This window comes from Hyperolius riggenbachi, chromosome 8, assembly GCF_040937935.1.
Source record: "Hyperolius riggenbachi isolate aHypRig1 chromosome 8, aHypRig1.pri, whole genome shotgun sequence".
NCBI lineage: Eukaryota > Metazoa > Chordata > Amphibia > Anura > Hyperoliidae > Hyperolius > Hyperolius riggenbachi.
In genome coordinates, this window is record NC_090653.1 from 284,962,011 (window position 1) to 284,981,179 (window position 19,169).

The following is a 19,169-nucleotide window of genomic DNA, read 5'->3' on the forward strand; positions in this document are numbered from 1 at the left end:
GGAGTGTACTGGGTCATAGCCTTTATTTATAGTTTTGGTATGGGTCCTATAGGGGTTAGAGGGGAGGAGCTAACCCAGGAAGTATGGAGACATGGAGGTATCAGGAAATGTCCATTCATAAAGATTAGAGGAAGCGGTATGTGGACGGGAAATACCGCTTCCTCTAATGTGGCGAGAAGCGTGCGGAATACATTGCAGTGAATAGGACAGACCTCCCAAGCAGCAGCAGAGAGAGAAGCGCACGGAGGGACTCTGCCAGCTTCTGTGTTTCCGCCAGCCTACAGCGGGAAATCTCCGCACTGCTATCACAGCTGTCAAGATTTTTTATGAATGACCACCCAGAAGTCTAAAATACCGATGCGGTATTTTCCCTCCACAAATTTTTTTCACCCCAAAGGTTTTATGAATAGAGGCCTATGTGACAAGAATAGGGTGATAGGGTCGTGACCTTTATTTATATGGATCCTATAGGGGTTAAGGGGGTGGAGCTAACCCAGGAAGTATGCCGACATGGAGTAGTATCAGGAAAGGAAAATTATACAGGTAAGTACAAATTTTCTGGCTTTCTTTCCCATTCTGACATTCAGTTTGGAGTTCAGGAGATTGTCTTGACCAGGACCACACCCCTAACTGCATTGAAGCAACTGTCCTACGATTGGTTGATTAGATAATTGCATTACTCCTTTAGGTGAGTGTGTATATATATATATATATATATATATATATATATATATATATATATATATACACATACATTATATATATATGTATATATATATATATTTTCTATATATCCCCCTGTTGATGGCTGACACACTGTAGTGGAGAGTACAGAAGCACGTATGAGAGGGGTGACATATATAACCCCCTATAGTGATTGGTGACAATGCTCTCCCCACCCCCTCTTTGGCAGAATGGAGGGAAGTGTCACCATGTAGGAGGGAAGGAGGAGGGGAGGGGTCAGTGGACCCTCCCCCTCTTCGGCCTGATCTGCCCCTCCCCTGCCCCCCCAGAGCCACACGTTCCAGGGAGGTGCCCGCCGGTTCCCCGGATCCCTCTCTCAGGACAGCAGAGCTCCCGAATCCAGCGGATCAGCTCACAAAGCGCCCCGCGTCCTCTCCCGGCCGCTCCATTACACGGGGGGGAGAGGGGGAGGAGGCCGCGCTGGGGCAGCTGGGACTCGTAGTCTTCTCGCCAATCTGAGGTTACGCTCTATTCACCAGTGCGGACTACAAGACCCGGCGGGCATTGCTGGCTGTGCGCATGCGCAGCGCGGAGTCGGAGCTGCTCTATTCTGCTGGTGAGGAGAAGAAGAGGCGCTGGAGGGACGGCGGAGCCCCGGGGAGAGTAATCCGCCCCCTCTCTGACCCCCGTCACCCCCCGGTGTGTGTATGGAGGAGGGGGAGGCTACGGGGATCCGGGGGGGCTCCTCCCCCCCTCTCCGCCATGGTAGCGGCCGCTCCGGCCTTTGTGCGGCCGGGGATACAATGTAACAAAGCGGCGGCCCGGACTGATACACTGTGTGCGGGGGGTTGTGTGTATACGACTGATGTGTAGGAGGTAGGGAGGAATTATTACTATGGGGGAGGGGGAGAGTGTTTCTGCAGGTGGGCTTCTGATGTATGGGGGGCCCGGGGGAGGGGTAATATCCTTACACTAGAAGGGGGGGGAGGGGTATTGGGGGCAGGGTAAGTGTGTCAGCAGGTGCTTATTAGGGGGGGGTATATTAGCAGGCATAGAAAGTTAGCGACCCCAAACCTGTATGATGGTGACAACCATACCTAGAGGGAGGGGATTGTATGATGGGGGTGTCTATGGAGAGGAATGGGTCACTTGATAGAATGTGTACTAGTAAGAGGGCTTTTTGGTCTCTTGGAGCCTTTTGCTTGATCCTGTGGCTGTAGGTGAGCTGTGTAGGCACTCTGTAATAGATTGTATGTGACAGCTACCCCTGGAAACATAGGAAGGTGTTATTGTTGGGGACATAAGGGGTACTTTTAGGTGGTAGGACTCTTGAGTATTGTTAATGTGGAAGACCCCTTTTTTTTATAGATGACTAACTTATCATGAAGGGGAAAAAGGTGGCAAACAATTTATTAGTATGGCTCTGGATTATGCGCATATTTGTAGGATATCTGCTGAAATCTTTTGCAGCACTTTACAGAGTACATAGTCTTGCAACTACTGTCCTCAGAGAAGCTCACAATCTACTTACCACCATAGGGTAATGTCCTACCATATTATTATGCATTTATATATCCCTGACATCTTCTGCAGCACTTTACACAGTCATGTCCCTGACTGTCCTCAGAGGTGCTTACAGTCTAATACTACCATAATCATAGTGTAATGTCCTCCCATGCTATTATTATGTATTTACATAGCACTGACATCTTCTGCAGCACTTTACAGAGTACATAGTCATGTCACTGACTGTCCTCAGAGGAGCTCACACTCTAATCCTACCATAGTCATAGTGTAATGTCCTACCATATTATTATTATGTATTTATATAGCACTGACATCTTCTGCAGCGCTGTACAGAGTACGTAGTCATGTCACTGACTGTCCTCAGAGGAGCTCACAATCTAATCCTACCATACTCATAGTGTAATGTCCTAACATATTATTATTATTATGTATTTATATAGCACTGACATCTTCTGCAGCACATTACAGAGTACATAGTCATGTCACTGACTGTCCCTCAGAGGAGCTCACAATCTAATCCCACCATAGTCATAGTCTAATGTCCTACCATGTTATTATGTATTTATATAGCACTGACATCTTCTGCAGCACATTACAGAGTACGTAGTCCTGGCTCTGACTGGCCTCAGAGAGGAGCCCACAATCTAATCCTACCATAGTCATATCCTAATGTCATATCCTAATAGCACTGACATCTTCTGCAGCACTTTACAGAGTACATAGTCATGTCACTGACTGTCCTCAGAGGAGCTCACAATCTAATCCTACCACTGTCATAGTCTAATGTCCTACCATATTATTATTATGTATTTATATAGCACTGACAGCTTCTGCAGCACATTACAGAGTACATAGTCATGTCACTGACTGTCCACAGAGGAGCTCACACTCTAATCCTACCATAGTCATAGTCTAGTGTCCTACCATATTATTATTATTATTATTATTATTATTATGTATTTATATAGCCCTGACATCTCCTGCAGCACTTTAGAGTACATAGACATGTCACTGACTGTCCTCCGGAGCTCATTATCTAATCTTACCATAGTCGTTGTCTAATGTCCTAACATAATAATTTCTATTTATATAGCACTGACATCTTCTGCAGCACTTTACAGAGGGAGGACACACAAACTTCATGCAGATAGTACTGCGGCCCAGACTTGAGCTTGGGACTCTAGTGTATTACTATAAATAGAATAGTAACGGGGTAGAGGTGTAGATTTGGGGGTTTCTGTGTATTGCTATAAAGGGACTAGGTGCCTCTTCGTCTGTCTGTGGTGGATAGCTGGGGAAGGAGGTATGTTTATTCTCACTGGGAACACGTAGGATGGTTGTGTCTGTCCATGTGTGAGGGGTGTCTGTGTGTTATTAAAGTATTGAGGTGTGTGTGGGGGGGGGGGGATTCTATCCATAGGTGACCAACTGCTCCTGGATGGAGTAGAATGGGAGATATTTTATTAGGACTGTGTGTTGGCTTTGGGTGGTAATACAAGTCTCTCTGTATTACTATGTATATAATAGATGTCTGTGTCTCAGTGACAGCGGGAGGGAGAGAGGTATGTGTACTTTCACTAGACTCTTTATTTCAATTGCAGTCTATAGACGTTGGGGGTGTGTATCTGCTGATGCTGGCTCCCCGTGAAACTGTTGTGTTATGCTGGGAATATACCATTCGTTTTTCCAATCAGTTTTCCGATCTTTTTTTTTTTTCTGATTTCCATTTACTTCTATGAGAAAACTGATCCCAAAAAATTGGGCTGTGGAGTCGGAGTCGAGGAGTTGGAGCAGTTTTGGGTACCCGGAGTCGGTGGTTTTAGTAAACTGAAGTCAGATGATTTTTGAACCAATCCCTAGCTTTTGTAAAAATTAGACTAATGGTCCAATTTTTTTCAACCAATCTCACCAATTCTATGTAATATGAGGGAACTGCCTAAATTATCCTCTCCATATATTCCCTCAATTTACCCTTATACTACATAGATTTGGTAGAATTGGATGAAAAATATTGGATCATTAGTGGCCACCTTTAAGAGTCCGAGCCATTTTGGGTACCCGGAGTCGGAGTTGGAGGTTTCACAAAATGAGGTGTTGGGAGTCGGATTAGTTTTGTACCGACTCCAGAGTCCTGGAAAAAAGTGATCGGATCCGTCAGAAATGATCTATCAAGCCATCTATCTGCTGAAAACCTCATGGTGTATTCCCAGCATTAAGGTGCGTACACACATGCGACTATAGTCGTTTGTAACGATCGTTCCCCGATCTTTACCAACGACGATCGTTACAAAAAACGAACCAACGACTATTAAGGCAAACGACGAACGAGGCAAATCGCTACAAAACAAAGTTCTGTCTTGGCGGATTTTTACCACCGACGATCGTTAGCAAAAGTGGTACATCGTTGGAAACGATCGTTCGTACCAGGCTGGACATGCGTATTTCACTTTTTCTCCAAGGAACTTTACAATTTTATGCGCAGGCGCATTAAGTGCTTTTACGTGGTGTAACGTTCGTTCTAACGATGTGATCGTTACACACTTTTTACAACTAACTTTACTTCGGTCGTTCTTTTGTCAATTAAAAGATCGTTCGTCGTTGACAACGAACGATCGTTGTCGCATGTGTGTACGTAGCATTAGTCTCCTTACCTGCAGACGTACACTCTCTTATTCTTGGAGAGAGTGCAGGTCTGGCAGGTAGGGGGACTCTATTCACTGCAACCGTCATTCTCCTCATTAGGAGTACATCTCTGCTTGTGACAGTTACCTTTGTATGGGGGGGGGGGGGGGGGATCTAATTATTATTGCTAATTGTGAAGCCTCCATCTGCAGATAACTCCACAGCAGGGGGCTGAGTGTGATATTATTTGCGTGGCAGCTTCAGTATCTGCAGATATTGCTGTGGTAACTGTATTGTGTGTTTTATGGCGCTGCTATCTTCTAGTTTTGCCTTGATTACTAGTGCTACTTTTAGAGGCTGCCTGGCCTGTGTATAACGTATGAGAGGTGTATCTACAGGGAGTGCTGTACATGAACGGATCATTCATCCTCCATTAGCTCTGAGCTGGCTGCTCCTGTCGCAGGTAGAGCTCTTGTTTCCATTCTCTATTGTTGTTGTGTACAGGACCTTCTGTTTACAAATATGCATTCTGCTGTTTACAAACATCAGGGCTGTGTTTATAGTTTTGTTGTATTTGGAATGGTTTCCCTGTTTTTTGTTTTTTTTCACTGCAGATTGTTTTTTGTGTGTGTGTGGTTTTTTTTTGTTGTTGTTTTTTAACATTTAAAGCTTTATTGTAACTTTTACAATACAGTAGTAGCAATAAAGTACACATACTCAAGGAAACAGGACGCAGATAGTATTAGAAGTGTTTCTCATTGGTAGAGAGCATGAATTACGAGTTTAGGCAATTTTTTCTTGCTCCAAGTGGCATTTATTACGGGCTGAAGTGGAGCTTTGCAAGGGGTGATTAATATTGGGGAGGCTGAGAATTAATTACCTTGAACGCTTATTAATTCATGAAACCGGTGGGGAACTCGGTCATTGTTGTTCTGCGTTTTATACTGTTCAGTAAGCCAGCACCTATTCAGTAGGAGACCTTAGGCAAGTCTTCCTAACACTGCTACTGCCTATAGAGTGCGTCCTAGTGGCTGTAGCTCTGGCGCTTTGAGTCCGCCAGGAGAAAAGCTCGATATGTGTTCTGTGTTTGTTTGTTTACACACGATGCAATTTTCTGACAGATTTACAGTCTGATTATTTCCAACAGGTCCGATACGATTTCTGATCAATTTTTCATAGAAGCGAAAGGAAAATCGATTTGAAATCAGATTGGACCTGACGGAAATAATCGATCTGACAGTAAATCTGTCAGAAAATTGTATCGAGTGTACCAGACTTAAGTCCGCTGCAAAGATCTGGTTCAGTTCAGTTTCCACTTGAAAACTGACAAGTTAGAGTTCTGATAACTTCTTTCCAGTATTGTACATGTATCCCTTTATAAAAAGCAGTGCGTCTAGTGTACATCATCTCATAGCTGTTTATTTATATTCATAAATGTGTTTGCGCTTTTGCAAAACTTCCTACGTGCTTTTAATTAACTTATTCAGGTTTGTGTTTATGTGGTATAGTTTTTTTTGTCTCAAAACTTGCCGTAATTGCTTGTAATAAGTTCAACCACCCCTATCTTCCCCCCCCCCCCAAATCCCCAGAACCCCAAATAAATGGCCCCAGGTGTACATGTACTGCATCATGACCCTGGGGGTTTACAGTGAACCCGAGGTGAGAGGTATATGGAAGCTGCCATATTTATTTCCTTTTTAAACAATACAGTAAAATCCCTTTAGGCTACTTGCACACCAAGACGTTGCATTAGGTGGCACGTTAAGGTCGCATAACGTGCACCTAACACAACGTATGGTGCTGCAAGAGCCGACGGTAGAGTGAGCCGCGTTAGGCGGCTCGATTCCTATAATGTCTCCCAGAGTGGCGCTGATTGGCCAGCGGGTCCACGTGATGCGGAGCGAGACACTCCGCATAACGTGGTCCCGCCGGCCAATAAGCGGCCGCCAGTGCAGTGAATATTAAGTAGCCATGTGCGCGGCTACTGTAGCTGGCTCTCCCCGCCTCCTCTCCGCCCCCCACTGCGCATGTGCAAACAGTCTAACGCGGCTATAGCCGCTCCAACGCCGTAGCATGCTGCACTTTGCGGAGAACGTGCAGCGTGACATGTAACGCAACGTGGGCTGTGTGAACAGCCCACTTGTGTTACATTGCTGTGCGTTGGGGGAGCGTTACAGGCGCACTAACGTGCGCCTGTAACGTCTTGGTGTGTAAGCAGCCTTAATATTAAACTCCAAGGAAGAGTAGTTTACTAAATCAGAATTGGTCACACATTGTATATTTATACAAATGCATTTGCTGGGACCTGAGGACTGAGTTTGCTATAGCTAGATTCTACTGTACCAGTTGCCTGGCAGCCCTGCTGATCTATTTGGCTGCAGTAGTGTCAGAATCCCACCAGAAACAAGCATGCGGCTAATCTTGTCAGATCTGACAATAATTTCAGAAACAACTGATCTGCTGCATGCTTGTTCAGGGGCTATGGCTGAAAGTATTTTTAAGAAAGTTTTTGCTCTTCATTTGCAAATGTTGGCAATTTTTCCTGGGTCATAGCAGAAAAAAAAAGTTGCTGGAAGATTAGTAAATTGTTTTTCCTGTACAGCACCCACAGCGATAATTTATTTTAGTAAATTCAAACTGCTCCAAATGGGACAGTTACATAAAATTGTAATGTTCTGAGCTTTCAGCAGTCGTAGTTATATTCTGATCTGACCCATGTGGAAGCTGCACAAATTTGCTGCTTAAAGGGATACTGTAGGGGGTTGGGGGAAAATGAGTTGAACTTACCCGGGGCTTCTAACGGTCCCCCGCAGACATCCTGTGTTGGCGCAGCCACTCACCGATGCTCCGGCCCCGCCTACGGTTCACTTCTGGAATTTCAGACTTTAAAGTCAGAGAACCACTGTGTCTGCACGCCCGTGTCCTCGCTCCCGCTGATGTCACCAGGAGCATACAGTGCAGGCCCAGTATGGTCTGTATCTGCGCAGTACACTCCTGGTGACATCAGCAGGAGCGAGGACACGGGCGTGCAGACACAGTGGTTTTCTGACTTTAAAGTCAGAAATTCCAGAAGTGAACTGGAGGCGGGGCCGGAGCATCGGTGAGTGGCTGCGCCAACACAGGATGTCTGCGGGGGACAATTAGAAGCCCCGGGTAAGTTCAGCTTATTTTCCCCCGACCCCCCTACAGTATCCCTTTAACACTAGACCGCATTTTGGAAAGCGTATGGCAGGTGTGACAGATCTGCAACTTTTGAAAACTGCCTTGCTTGATACACAGTAAAGCAATCAAACTCGATCTGTTGTGTTGGGCAATCTGACTTGTAAGTCAAGTCGTGTATCATACATACTAGTACACGTGGATAAATGTTTTGCTTTCAGACATTTCTGGACTTGTACATACAGTGTAAATATTTTTGGGTTGATTTTTTTTTTTTTATGTGTTTTTATGGACATGAACTCTTCCACAGGACAGAAAGTAAATAGAGAGAATTGCACCCTGTATGAACTAAGAGAGTTTTGCCTGTGTAGTTCCATCTCATCTGTGACTAATCACAAGTGTAATTTGATCCCTTAGCTGCGTCAGCTGGATGCCTCGACAGAGCAACTGATTTGTAAACCTAGGATGTTTAATTCTACGTCTCCTTCCATGAAAACAGGAAGTAGACAAACTGAAGATATATTGCAGGATCTGTATCAGCTGTAACAAAAAAGTTTTTCTTTAAAGGTTATTATGCTTATCTTTTAGAACAGAGAGGAAGTTCTGAGGTCAGTTCCGCTTTAAAAAAGTTTATGCAATACTGTAAAAGAAAAGTTTTGAATCAATACTGTAACACGTTGTGAGGAAATCAGTACCGTATATCTTGTCCTTGATGTCGGCCTTGTATGTATGAGTCGTCTGTAACTTGAGTCATTTGGATTTAGGGGGCTTTCTGTAAATGATTTTCTAGACAAGCAATAGGTTTGTCGGGTTCCATCAAACTGTTCTGATCTGCCTGAAATTGATCAATACAGTCGATTGGCCAATACACGTCACTCTCAAATCCAGTTGTCTCTCTTATACGCCAGATGTTATGCTTTTAAACACGTTTATAGTATGCAGAAAACTGTTTTCATATCGGGAAGGGATCATACTTGTGTCTGCTGGAAATGCAGACGATTTGTCGCAAGCGTTTCCCCGCACGATATGCGTTTGTGGTTGAATGCAGCTTTGATTGTGTTTTTTAGCTGAGATCACACTTGAGTCTGCGGAAAATGGCAGCGGTTTTCTGCGGACATTTCTTTGTGTTTTTCTGCACACTTCAGCTGACAGTCAGCAATAGGAATCGCAGGCGATGTACAAAAAAGTGAAGCAAAGCCCCTTGAGTGCAAATGCGAAAAACCGCATGCGATTCCTGCCAGGGCAGTACCTGTCTAATAGTGGCCACTAACAGTCCAATTTCTAGCGAAAAATCCTTCGAGTGATCAGAAATTCTCATCGGATTGGTTGTAAATAAACTCCATCGATGGGCACAATCGATTACGAACGATTATAAAAATAGTCGCCCGATTGGATTTTGGTTAAACCAAAATTTGGATTTTCTTGTTGGTTGTGATAGATAGGAAGCAAAGATTGGTTCGTTGATGGTGTGGTGGACGATTTTTCTTCCAATCAGAATTATCTGTTCGCTGGAACGATTTTTCTCTAGTAATTGGATTGGTAGTGGCCACCTTTTACAGTAGCCAGTGAAGTATGAGGCATCCGCATGCGTTGTGTGGGAAAATGTGTAATTTTGTTACCGCTATACAGAATTGAGCATGACTCCTGAAAAATGTATCGTCCCTATAGAAAGGCATTACTTGCGTTTTCACATTGCAACAAAACGTCTGCGATTTTCAATAAGTGTGACTCCTGCCTCAGTTGCCTCGCCTCTTCTGCATTTTGTTGTACTATGCTGGTGAGGCAGTAACTGGGGTCGGTCGTATTTTTCTGATTGTCGTTTTGTTGCTTTGTAAGTGTTGGTATTTGTTGTATTGGGTAAATCGTTTCTGGTCTGCAGTGTATTGCCGGGGTGACCACAGGATGTACCATGTCGTGTACTAGACTCTCCTCTGGCATCTGCACATTTCGGTTGTCTGAATTATGGTCAATCAGGATTGACAGCCCATAGCGTTAAGCTATTTCCGACAGGCCTGATCTGATTTCCGATCTTTCTGATCGATTTTTGTACAGAAGCGATCGGAAAATCGTTCAGGAAAATACTGCTCCAAACAGCACAGCACTGCGGTTAGATCGATTTCCAATCAAAGAGGAATCCGTCATTTTTGCCACATATGGTGGCAATCTGGAAGTGTATGGCCAGTTTTATGGTGCCCATGCACTGTACAATAAAAATGTTCGATTTTCCTGTTTATTCAACCAAAACGATGGAATGGAAAGTTGAAAATCATTTTTTTTTTTGTTTTTTTTATCAAGAAAAACAAATGATGATCTCATTTTTATTTATTTATTTTTTTTAAAGTCCGATCGGACATGTTGGAAAAATCTTTATATTCGATTATTTTTTTTCAGAATTTCGGATAAATCGAACGTCCGTGTATGATACCTCCAATACAACTTTTTTTTTTTTTTTTTTTTTTAATCTAATGGAATAATCGAACAAAATTATCTTATTGAAAAAAAAGATTGTACCATGTATGGGCACCATTAGATTGTGCATGAGTATTCCAGAGCTAGATGTATACCGATAGTTGAGGGGCCAATGCACCTTAATGATGGCTGATAAAGAGCGCTCAGGCTTTTCTCGGTATCAGAAGTGCAATTGTAAACCCAAATAAAAATGAACTAAACTTCAATTTGAGACATTTTAGCATTCTAACAGCAGTTCTGATGAGTGAAGTAGATACTGAAGTGTAACTAGAAGACTCCTTAAAGGGAACCTAAAGTGAGAGGGATATGGATGTTTCCTTTTAAACAATACTAGTTGCCTGGCAGTCCTGATGATCTCTTTTGCTGCAGTAGTGGCTGAATCACACACCTGAAACAAGCATGCAGCTAATCCAGTCTGACTTCAGTCAGAGCACCTGATCTGCATGTCTGTTCAGGGGCTGTGGCTAAAAGTATTAGAGACATAGGATCAGCAGGAGAGTCAGGCAACTGGTATTATCTTAAAAGGAAGAACCCATATACTTCTCAGTTTAGGTTTCCTTTAAAGGGACACTGCAGGGGGGTTGGGGGAAAATGAGCTGAACTTACCCGGGGCTTCTAATGGTCCCCTGCAGACATCCTGTGCTTGCGCAGCCGCTCACCGATGCTCCGGACCCGCCTCCAGTTCACTTCTGGAATTTCTGACTTTAAAGTCAGAAAACCACTGCGCCTGCGTTGCTGTGTCCTCGCTCCCGCTGATGTCATCAAGAGCGCACAGCGCAGGCCCAGTATGGTCTGTGTCTGCGCAGTACACTCCTGGTGACATCAGCGGGAGCGAGGACACGGCAAAGCAGGCGCAGTGGTTTTCTGACTTTAAAGTCAGAAATTCCAGAAGTGAACCGGAGGCGGGGCCGGAGCATTGGGGAGTGGCTGCGCCAACACAGGATGTCTGCGGGGGACTATTAGAAGCCCCGGGTAAGTTCAGCTCATTTTCCCCCGACACCCCTACTGTATCCCTTTAAGCTAAGCGCATGCTAGATTGAAGTAGCTCGAAATGAATGATCATCGTTTGGTCGCCCAACTATCAAAATAAGAGCTGCAGATAAAATGATTACCAAAGCACCTCGGCCATTCTCAGCTATGTGCCTGGCGCATCACTTCGGGAAATTATCCAATGTTTGAAGATGTTTGCCCTTGACGTATACTGTACATCGTTTCATGGTTTGTTTTTAAATAACCTCAATTTAGCGTGTGTGTTGCTATAGAACAGAATCTCTATAGAAGTGCCGTACCATGTAGGATTCCACACCGAGATGTATTCTAGCTGTCGTGTTTGCTGAATACTCCCTGGACTCTGGTGTGTATATGTATATCTATCTAGTGTCCCACACCGAGATGTTCTCCGATAGTTGTGTTGGCTGATTTGTTCTTGACATTGATGTTGTGTGTGAATATACAATGTTGTGTTCCACACTGAGATGTCCTCTAGCACAGTGCTTCTCAAACCTGTCCTCAAGTACCACCTGCAGCGGCTTTGTGGTTTTCTGCAAAAACTGTTGGTGGTACTTGAGGACGTGGTTGGGAAGCCCTGCTCTAGCGGTTGTGATGGCCGATTTCTCCCTGGACTTTAATCTATGGCCAGATGCTGGTGTTGGTGTGTGTGTTTATACTGTATACAATGTAGTGTTCCATACTGAGATGTCCTCTAGTGGTTGTGTTGGCCGATTGCTCCCTGGTCTCTGGTGTATGGCCAGGTTATGAAGTTGGCTGTGTATATACAAAGTAGTGTTCCACATGAAATGTCCTCTAGCGGTTGTGTAGGCCATTTTCTCCCTAGACTCTGGTCAATGGCATGATGATGATGGTGGTGGGTACATTGTAGTGTTCCATACTGAGATGTCCTCTAGTGGTTGTGTTCGCTGATTGCTCCCTGGTCTCTGGTGTCTGGCCAGATTATGAAGTTGGCTGTGTATATACAAGGTAGTGTTCCACATGAAATGTTCTCTAGCGGTTGTGTAGGCCGTTTTCTCCCTAGACTCTGGTCAATGGCATGATGATGATGATGATGATGATGGTGGGTACAATGTAGTGTTCCATACTGGGATGTCCTCTAGTGGTTGTGTTCGCTGATTGCTCCCTGGTGTATGGCCAGGTTATGAAGTTGGCTGTGTATATACAAGGTAGTGTTCCGCATGAAATGTTCTCTAGCGGTTGTGTAGGCCGTTTTCTCCTTGGTCAATGGCATGATGATGGTGGTGGTGGTGGGTACAATGTAGTGCTCCACACTGAGATGTCGTCTAGTGGTTGTGTTGGCTGATTTCTCACTGGACTCCGGTATATGGCTGGATTATGATGATGATGTATACACAATGTAGTGTTCCACACTGAAATGTCCTCTAGCAGTTGGGTTGGCTCATTGCTCAGTGTTCTCCTCAGATCCTTTTAGGCGGGTGCTCCACCCGGCTAATTTTGGTGAGCACCCGGCTGCCACTGGCTGTCCTCCTCATCCTCCTATGCTGTAAGCAGAGTTGCACCAGCCCTGCATTCTCTCATCGTGCTCCTCCCGGCTACTTTTCCATGCCACCCGGCTGGAAAAAAATTCTGGGGAGAATACCAGGGCTGTGGAGTCGGAGTCGAGGAGTTGGAGTCGGGACAATTTTGGGCTCCCGGAGTTGGAGTCGTGTTGGAAGATTTTAGTACCGACTCCACAGCCCTGGAAAATACTGTTGCTCCCTGGTCTATGGCCGGATGATGTTGGCTGTGTACATGCAATATAATGTTCCACACCGAGCCTTTCTATGGCATTTGTGTGGTTTCCGGTTCTCCACCAGGGAGTGAGAAAGCCATTATAGAGTTCTGCAGATGTGCAGCCACCTCAGTGGTGAGCTATGACCTTCCCTGGTGACCCCAGTGTCCAGGAATGTGTCACTCTGACATGGGGCGGGCTTCTCTGTGGTTTCAGCCTGCCTGATGCCTCTGGGGGATCCCAGACTACACAGGGAACAATTCATAGCAGATCTCCCCCAGGAATCAGTCTAGTTTGTGCAGCCGCTGGAGATTGTTGAGAAATTTAAATCAGAAATGGGGGGGAAATCGCTTAACTGCTTCATCTTCTATCTAGAATGTAGATCTGTTCACTGACATTTCATGAGATTGTTAACACTTTTATGAACTTTATCATGTTCCAATAGAAATAACAAAAGTTTGCTTTCCTAAAACAGAAAGAATTTGCGATAATTCAGGTTGGAGTGAGCTTGAGATGTCTCCCAGTGCAACACAGCTGAATATATGCAAATTAACCATTGTACCCTTAGCAGCTAAAAACACCTCCAGAACTGCTGAAATGCAATGATGTGTCAGCTTGTTAATTTGTACAGAGCCATAATAATCCAACATGCATACAGACTGTTTAGGATTGTTTGATCCTCATCAGTGCATGGCATGGATTAATTTGGCTCTATGCAGTAGGGCTTGTAACACCGAGATGTACAGACTAACCAGCAAGCTCATGGTGACCCAGAACTCATTGGAGTGTGTAAGGGACTACAATGGTCCTAAAAGCCCCCTTCTGGGTCACCATGAGCTTGCTGGTTAGTCTGTCCCTCTCGGTGTTACAAGCTCTACTGCATAGAGCCACATTAATCCATGCCATGCACTGATGAGGATCAACCAATCCGAAACAGTCTGTATGCATGTTGGATTATTATGGCTCTGTACAAATTAACAAGCTGACACATCATTGCATTCCAGCGGTTCTGGAGGTGTTTAGCTTCTAAGGGTACAATGGTTAATTTGCATATATTCAGCAGTGATGCTCTGGGAGACAACTCAAACTCACTCCAACCTGAATTATCGCAAATTCTTTCTGTTTTAGGAAAGCAAACTTTTGTTTTTCTTAACATCTTAGTAAGGGGGCTTTTAGGACCATTGTAGTCCCTTACACACTCCAATGAGTTCTGGGTCACCATGAGCTTGTTGGTTAGTCTGTCCCCAATAGAAATAGACAGGGACCCCTTAATAATATTATTATTATTATTATTATTATTATTATTATTATTATTATTATTATTATTTTATATAGCACCAACATATTATGCAGAACTGTAAAAAGTAAGAAACAAAAATGGGGTACGAAATAATACAGACAAATGGAAGACGCCAATATACAAAATACAGAGTTGGTAATTACAGTGACAAAAGTAATATACATAAAATGTGTAACAAGTTCCAATACACAAAGGGTGAGAGAGCCCTGCCCTTGCAAGCTTACAATCTAAAGACCCCCGATGAAGCTGTAAGTGAAACCGGTAGGGTGGGAAGGAGACACCGCCGTCGCATTCTTGCTTATCGTACTGGTTATAGTTAGAGTCCCTGTCAGATGGACCCTTGATGTGAGTTGTCTAATACTTTGTTTTTAGATGGATTTCATTAACCATAATTGAATAAACCTCATTTATATGGGAAGCTACACTTATGGTGCCCATACACGGTACAATAAAAATGTTCGATCTTCCTTTTTTTTTTTTTTTTTTTTCGACCAAAACAATCGACTGAAAGTAGAAAAGAATGTGGTTTTTTTTCGATCAACAAAAACAGATTATGCCGTTTTTGTGTTTTTTGTTTTTTTTTTGTTTTGGTTTTTTGTTTAATAAAAATCTGATCGGACATTTTGGAAAAATCTTTATAATCGATCTAAATTATCTAATTGAATTTTTTTTTTTACATTGTACCATGTATGGGCACCATAAGAGATTGTTTCCATTTCCTCCTTGGGCATGTATGGGACCATTGCCACGGAGGGTGTATCTGATGTGTGTTTGATTCGGAGTTTTCTGTGAGCCACGAGGAGAGCTGCCTACATGTTATATGACCTTGTAATTCAGGTCACCTGCATAGTTACATAGTTATTTTGGTTGAAAAAAGACATACGTCCATCGAGTTCAACCAGTACAAAGTACAACTCCAGCCCGTCCCCCACATACCCCTGTTGATCCAGAGGAAGGCGGAAAAAAACCCCACAAGGCATGGTCCAATTAGCCCCAAAAGGGAAAAATTCCTTCCTGACTCCAGATGGCAATCAGATAAAATCCCTGGATCAACATCATTAGGCATTACCTAGTAATTGTAGCCATGGATGTCTTTCAACGCAAAGAAAGCATCTAAGCCCCCTTTAAATGCAGGTATAGAGTTTGCCATAACGACTTCCTGTGGCAATGCATTCCACATCTTAATCACTCTTACTGTAAAGAACCCTTTCCTAAATAAATGGCTAAAACGTTTTTCCTCCATGCGCAGATCATGTCCTCTAGTCCTTTGAGAAGGCATAGGGACAAAAAGCTCATCCGCCAAGCTATTATATTGCCCTCTGATGTATTTATACATGTTAATTAGATCCCCTCTAAGGCGTCTTTTCTCTAGACTAAATAAATCCAGTTTATCTAACCTTTCTTGGTAAGCGAGACCTTCCATCCCACGTATCAATTTTATAGCTCGTCTCTGCACCTGCTCTGAGGCTTCTTGCACACCAAGACGTTGTGTTAGGTGGCACGTTAAGGTCGCATAACGTGCACCTAACACAACGTATGGTGCTGCAAAAGCCGACGGTAGAGTGAGCCGCGTTAGGCTGCTCGATGCCCATAATATCTCCCAGAGTGGCGCTGATTGGCCAGCGGGACCACGTGATGCGGAGCGAGACACTCCGCATCACGTGGTCCCGCCGGCCAATCAGCGCCCGCCAGTGCAGTGAATATTAAGTAGCCATGTGCGCGGCTACTGTAGCTGGCTCTCCCCGCCTCCTCCGCCCCCCACTGCGCATGTGCAAACAGTCTAACGCGGCTATAGCCGCTCCAACGCCGTAGCATGCTGCACTTTGCACAGAACGTGCAGCGTTACATGTAACGCAACGTGGGCTGTGTGAACAGCCCACTTGTGTTACATTGCTGTGCGTTGGGGGAGCGTTACAGGCGCACTAACGTGCGCCTGTAACGTCTTGGTGTGCAAGCAGCCTAAAACTGCAATATCTTTTTTGTAATGTGGTGCCCAGAACTGAATTCCATATTCCAGATGTGGCCTTACTAGAGAGTTAAACAGGGGCAATATTATGCTAGCATCTCGAGTTTTTATTTCCCTTTTAATGCATCCCAAAATTTTGTTAGCTTTAGCTGCAGCGGCTTGGCATTGAGTACGATTATTTAACTTGTTGTCGATGAGTACTTCTAAGTCCTTCTCCAAGTTTGATGTCCCCAACTGTCTCCCATTTATTTTGTATGGTGCTAGACCATTGGTACGACCAAAATGCATGACTTTACATTTGTCAACATTGAATTTCATCTGCCATGTATGTGCCCATATAGCCATCCTATCCAGATCCTGTTGCAATATGACACTATCTTCCTGAGAGTTGCTGATTCTGCACAATTTTGTATCATCTGCAAAAATAGCAACATTGCTCACTACTGCATCTACTAGGTCATTAATAAATAAATTGAAGAGCACTGGACCCAGTACAGACCCCTGTGGGACCCCACTGCTAACAGTCTCCCATTTAGAGTACGATCCATTGACCACAACTCTTTGTTTTCTGTCCATTAGCCAGTTCCCTATCCATGCACACAAACTCTTCCCCAGTCCTTGCATCAACAACTTTTGCACCAGACTTTTGTGGGGAACAGTGTCGAAGGCCTTTGCAAAGTCCAAGTATATCACATCTACAGCATTCCCAATATCCATATTAGCATTCACTACCTCATAAAATCTGAGCATGTTAGTCAAACAGGACCTGTCTTTAGTAAACCCATGTTGATGCTGAGAAATAAGATTATTTTCTACTATGAAGTCATGTATAGTATCTCTTAATAACCCCTCAAATAGTTTGCATACAACTGATGTTAAGCTTACAGGTCTATAATTTCCGGGATCAGATTTTTTGCCCTTCTTAAATAATGGGAAAATGTGGGCTGTACGCCAATCCACTGGGACTCTGCCAGTTGCAAGAGAGTCACAAAAGATGAGATAAAGGGGCTTAGCTATAACTGAACTTAATTCTCTTAGGACCCGAGGATGCATGCCATCCGGGCCAGGTGCCTTGTCTATTTTTAATTTATTTAGTCTTGCCTTTACTTCTTCCTGCGTTAAGTATTTAAAGGAATACTTAAGGGGAAAAAAAAATGACATTTACTCACCCGGGGCATCCCTCAGCCCCCTGAAGCTGGATGGTGCCCTCGCAGCCCCGCTCCGATCGTCCTGTCCCCGCCGGCGGCTACTTCCGGGTTCGGCGACAGCCGCTGACAGGCCGGGAACGCGGCTGATTTTCCGCGTTCCCACTCTCTATATGCTGCTATAGCGTAGCTATATACGCTATAGCAGCATATAGCGAGTGGGAACGCGGAAAATCAGCCGCGTTCCCGGCCTGTCGGCGGCTGTCGCCGAACCCGGAAGTAGCCGCCGGCGGGGACAGGACGATCGGAGCAGGGCTGCGAGGGCACCATCCAGCTTCAGGGGGCTGAGGGATGCCCCGGGTGAGTAAATGTCATTATTATTTTTTTTTCCCTTAAGTATTCCTTTAATATTACAGTTAGAAGATTGAGACTCTTCCGCCTCTGTAGTTTGCAACAGTGCTGTTTCCTTTGTGAAGACAGAAGCAAAGAAAGCATTTAATAACTCTGCCTTACCTTGGTCATCCACCATTGAGTTCCCACCCTCATCCTTTAGGATTCCTATACAGTCAACCTTTCTTTTTTTTAGAGTTGATGTACTTGTAAAACTTTTTGGGGTTAGATTTGATATCCCTAGAGATTTGATTTTCAGCTTTGATCTTTGCCAGCCTAATTTCTTTTTTGCAATTTTTATTGTACTCCTTATAAGTGCTTAGTGCAGCCTTGGCCCTCTCCTGCAATTCGGTAAGCTCAATTATATCACTGGGGGGTGGGCACTAAAATGTATGTGCCGAAATTCACAGCGGTGAAATAGCGGCCTGAAGATTTGTGCGCTGATCTTGGGAATTAAGTTAATTGGCAGCCCTTTAAAAAAATGCCTTTAGACTATGACTATGGTAGGATTAGAGTGTAAGCTCCTCTGAGGTCAGTGACATGACTATGTACTCTGTAATGTGCTGCAGAAGATGTCAGTGCTATATAAATACATCATAATAATATGGTAGGACATTACACTATGACTATGGCAGGATTAGATTGTGAGCTCCTATGAGGACAGTCAGTGACATGAATATGTACGGTATACAGTGCTGCAGAAGATGTCAGTGCTATATAAATACATAATAATAATAATACTACTACTAATATGGGAGGACATTACACTATGACTATAGTAGGATTAGAGTGTGAGCTCCTCTGAGGACAGTCAGTGACATGACTATGTATGCTATACAGTGCTGCAGAAGATGTCAGTGCTATATAAATACATAATAATAATATGGTAGGACATTAGGCGGTCACTATGGTAGGATTAGATTGTGAGCTCCTCTGAGGACAGTCAGTGACATGACTATGTATGCTATACAGTGCTGCAGAAGATGTCAGTGCTATATAAATACATAATAATAATAATAATATGGTAGGACATTACACTAGGACTATGGTAGGATTAGAGTGCGAGCTCCTCCGAGGACAGACAGTGACATGGCTATGTACTCTGTAATGTGCTGCAGAATATGTCAGTGCTATATAAATACATAATAATATGGTAGGACATTA

General features: G+C 44.0%; 1 protein-coding gene across 10 annotated transcripts in view; it reads left to right on the forward strand.

The window, feature by feature from the left end:
• Positions 1 to 663: 663 nt before the first annotated feature.
• BRD3 (bromodomain containing 3) overlaps positions 664 to 19,169 on the forward strand; it is an 86,715-nt gene continuing 68,209 nt past the window's right edge. For 4 of the 10 annotated variants that reach the window (XM_068249079.1, XM_068249080.1, XM_068249081.1 and 1 more), the window contains exon 1: positions 1,247 to 1,383. The gene's annotated coding sequence lies outside the window, so the exon portion shown is untranslated. Of the gene's footprint in view, positions 689 to 1,200; positions 1,384 to 1,537; positions 1,561 to 19,169 lie in introns of those variants that run through there. The other 6 variants (XM_068249082.1, XM_068249084.1, XM_068249077.1 and 3 more) reach the window with 5 other exon arrangements.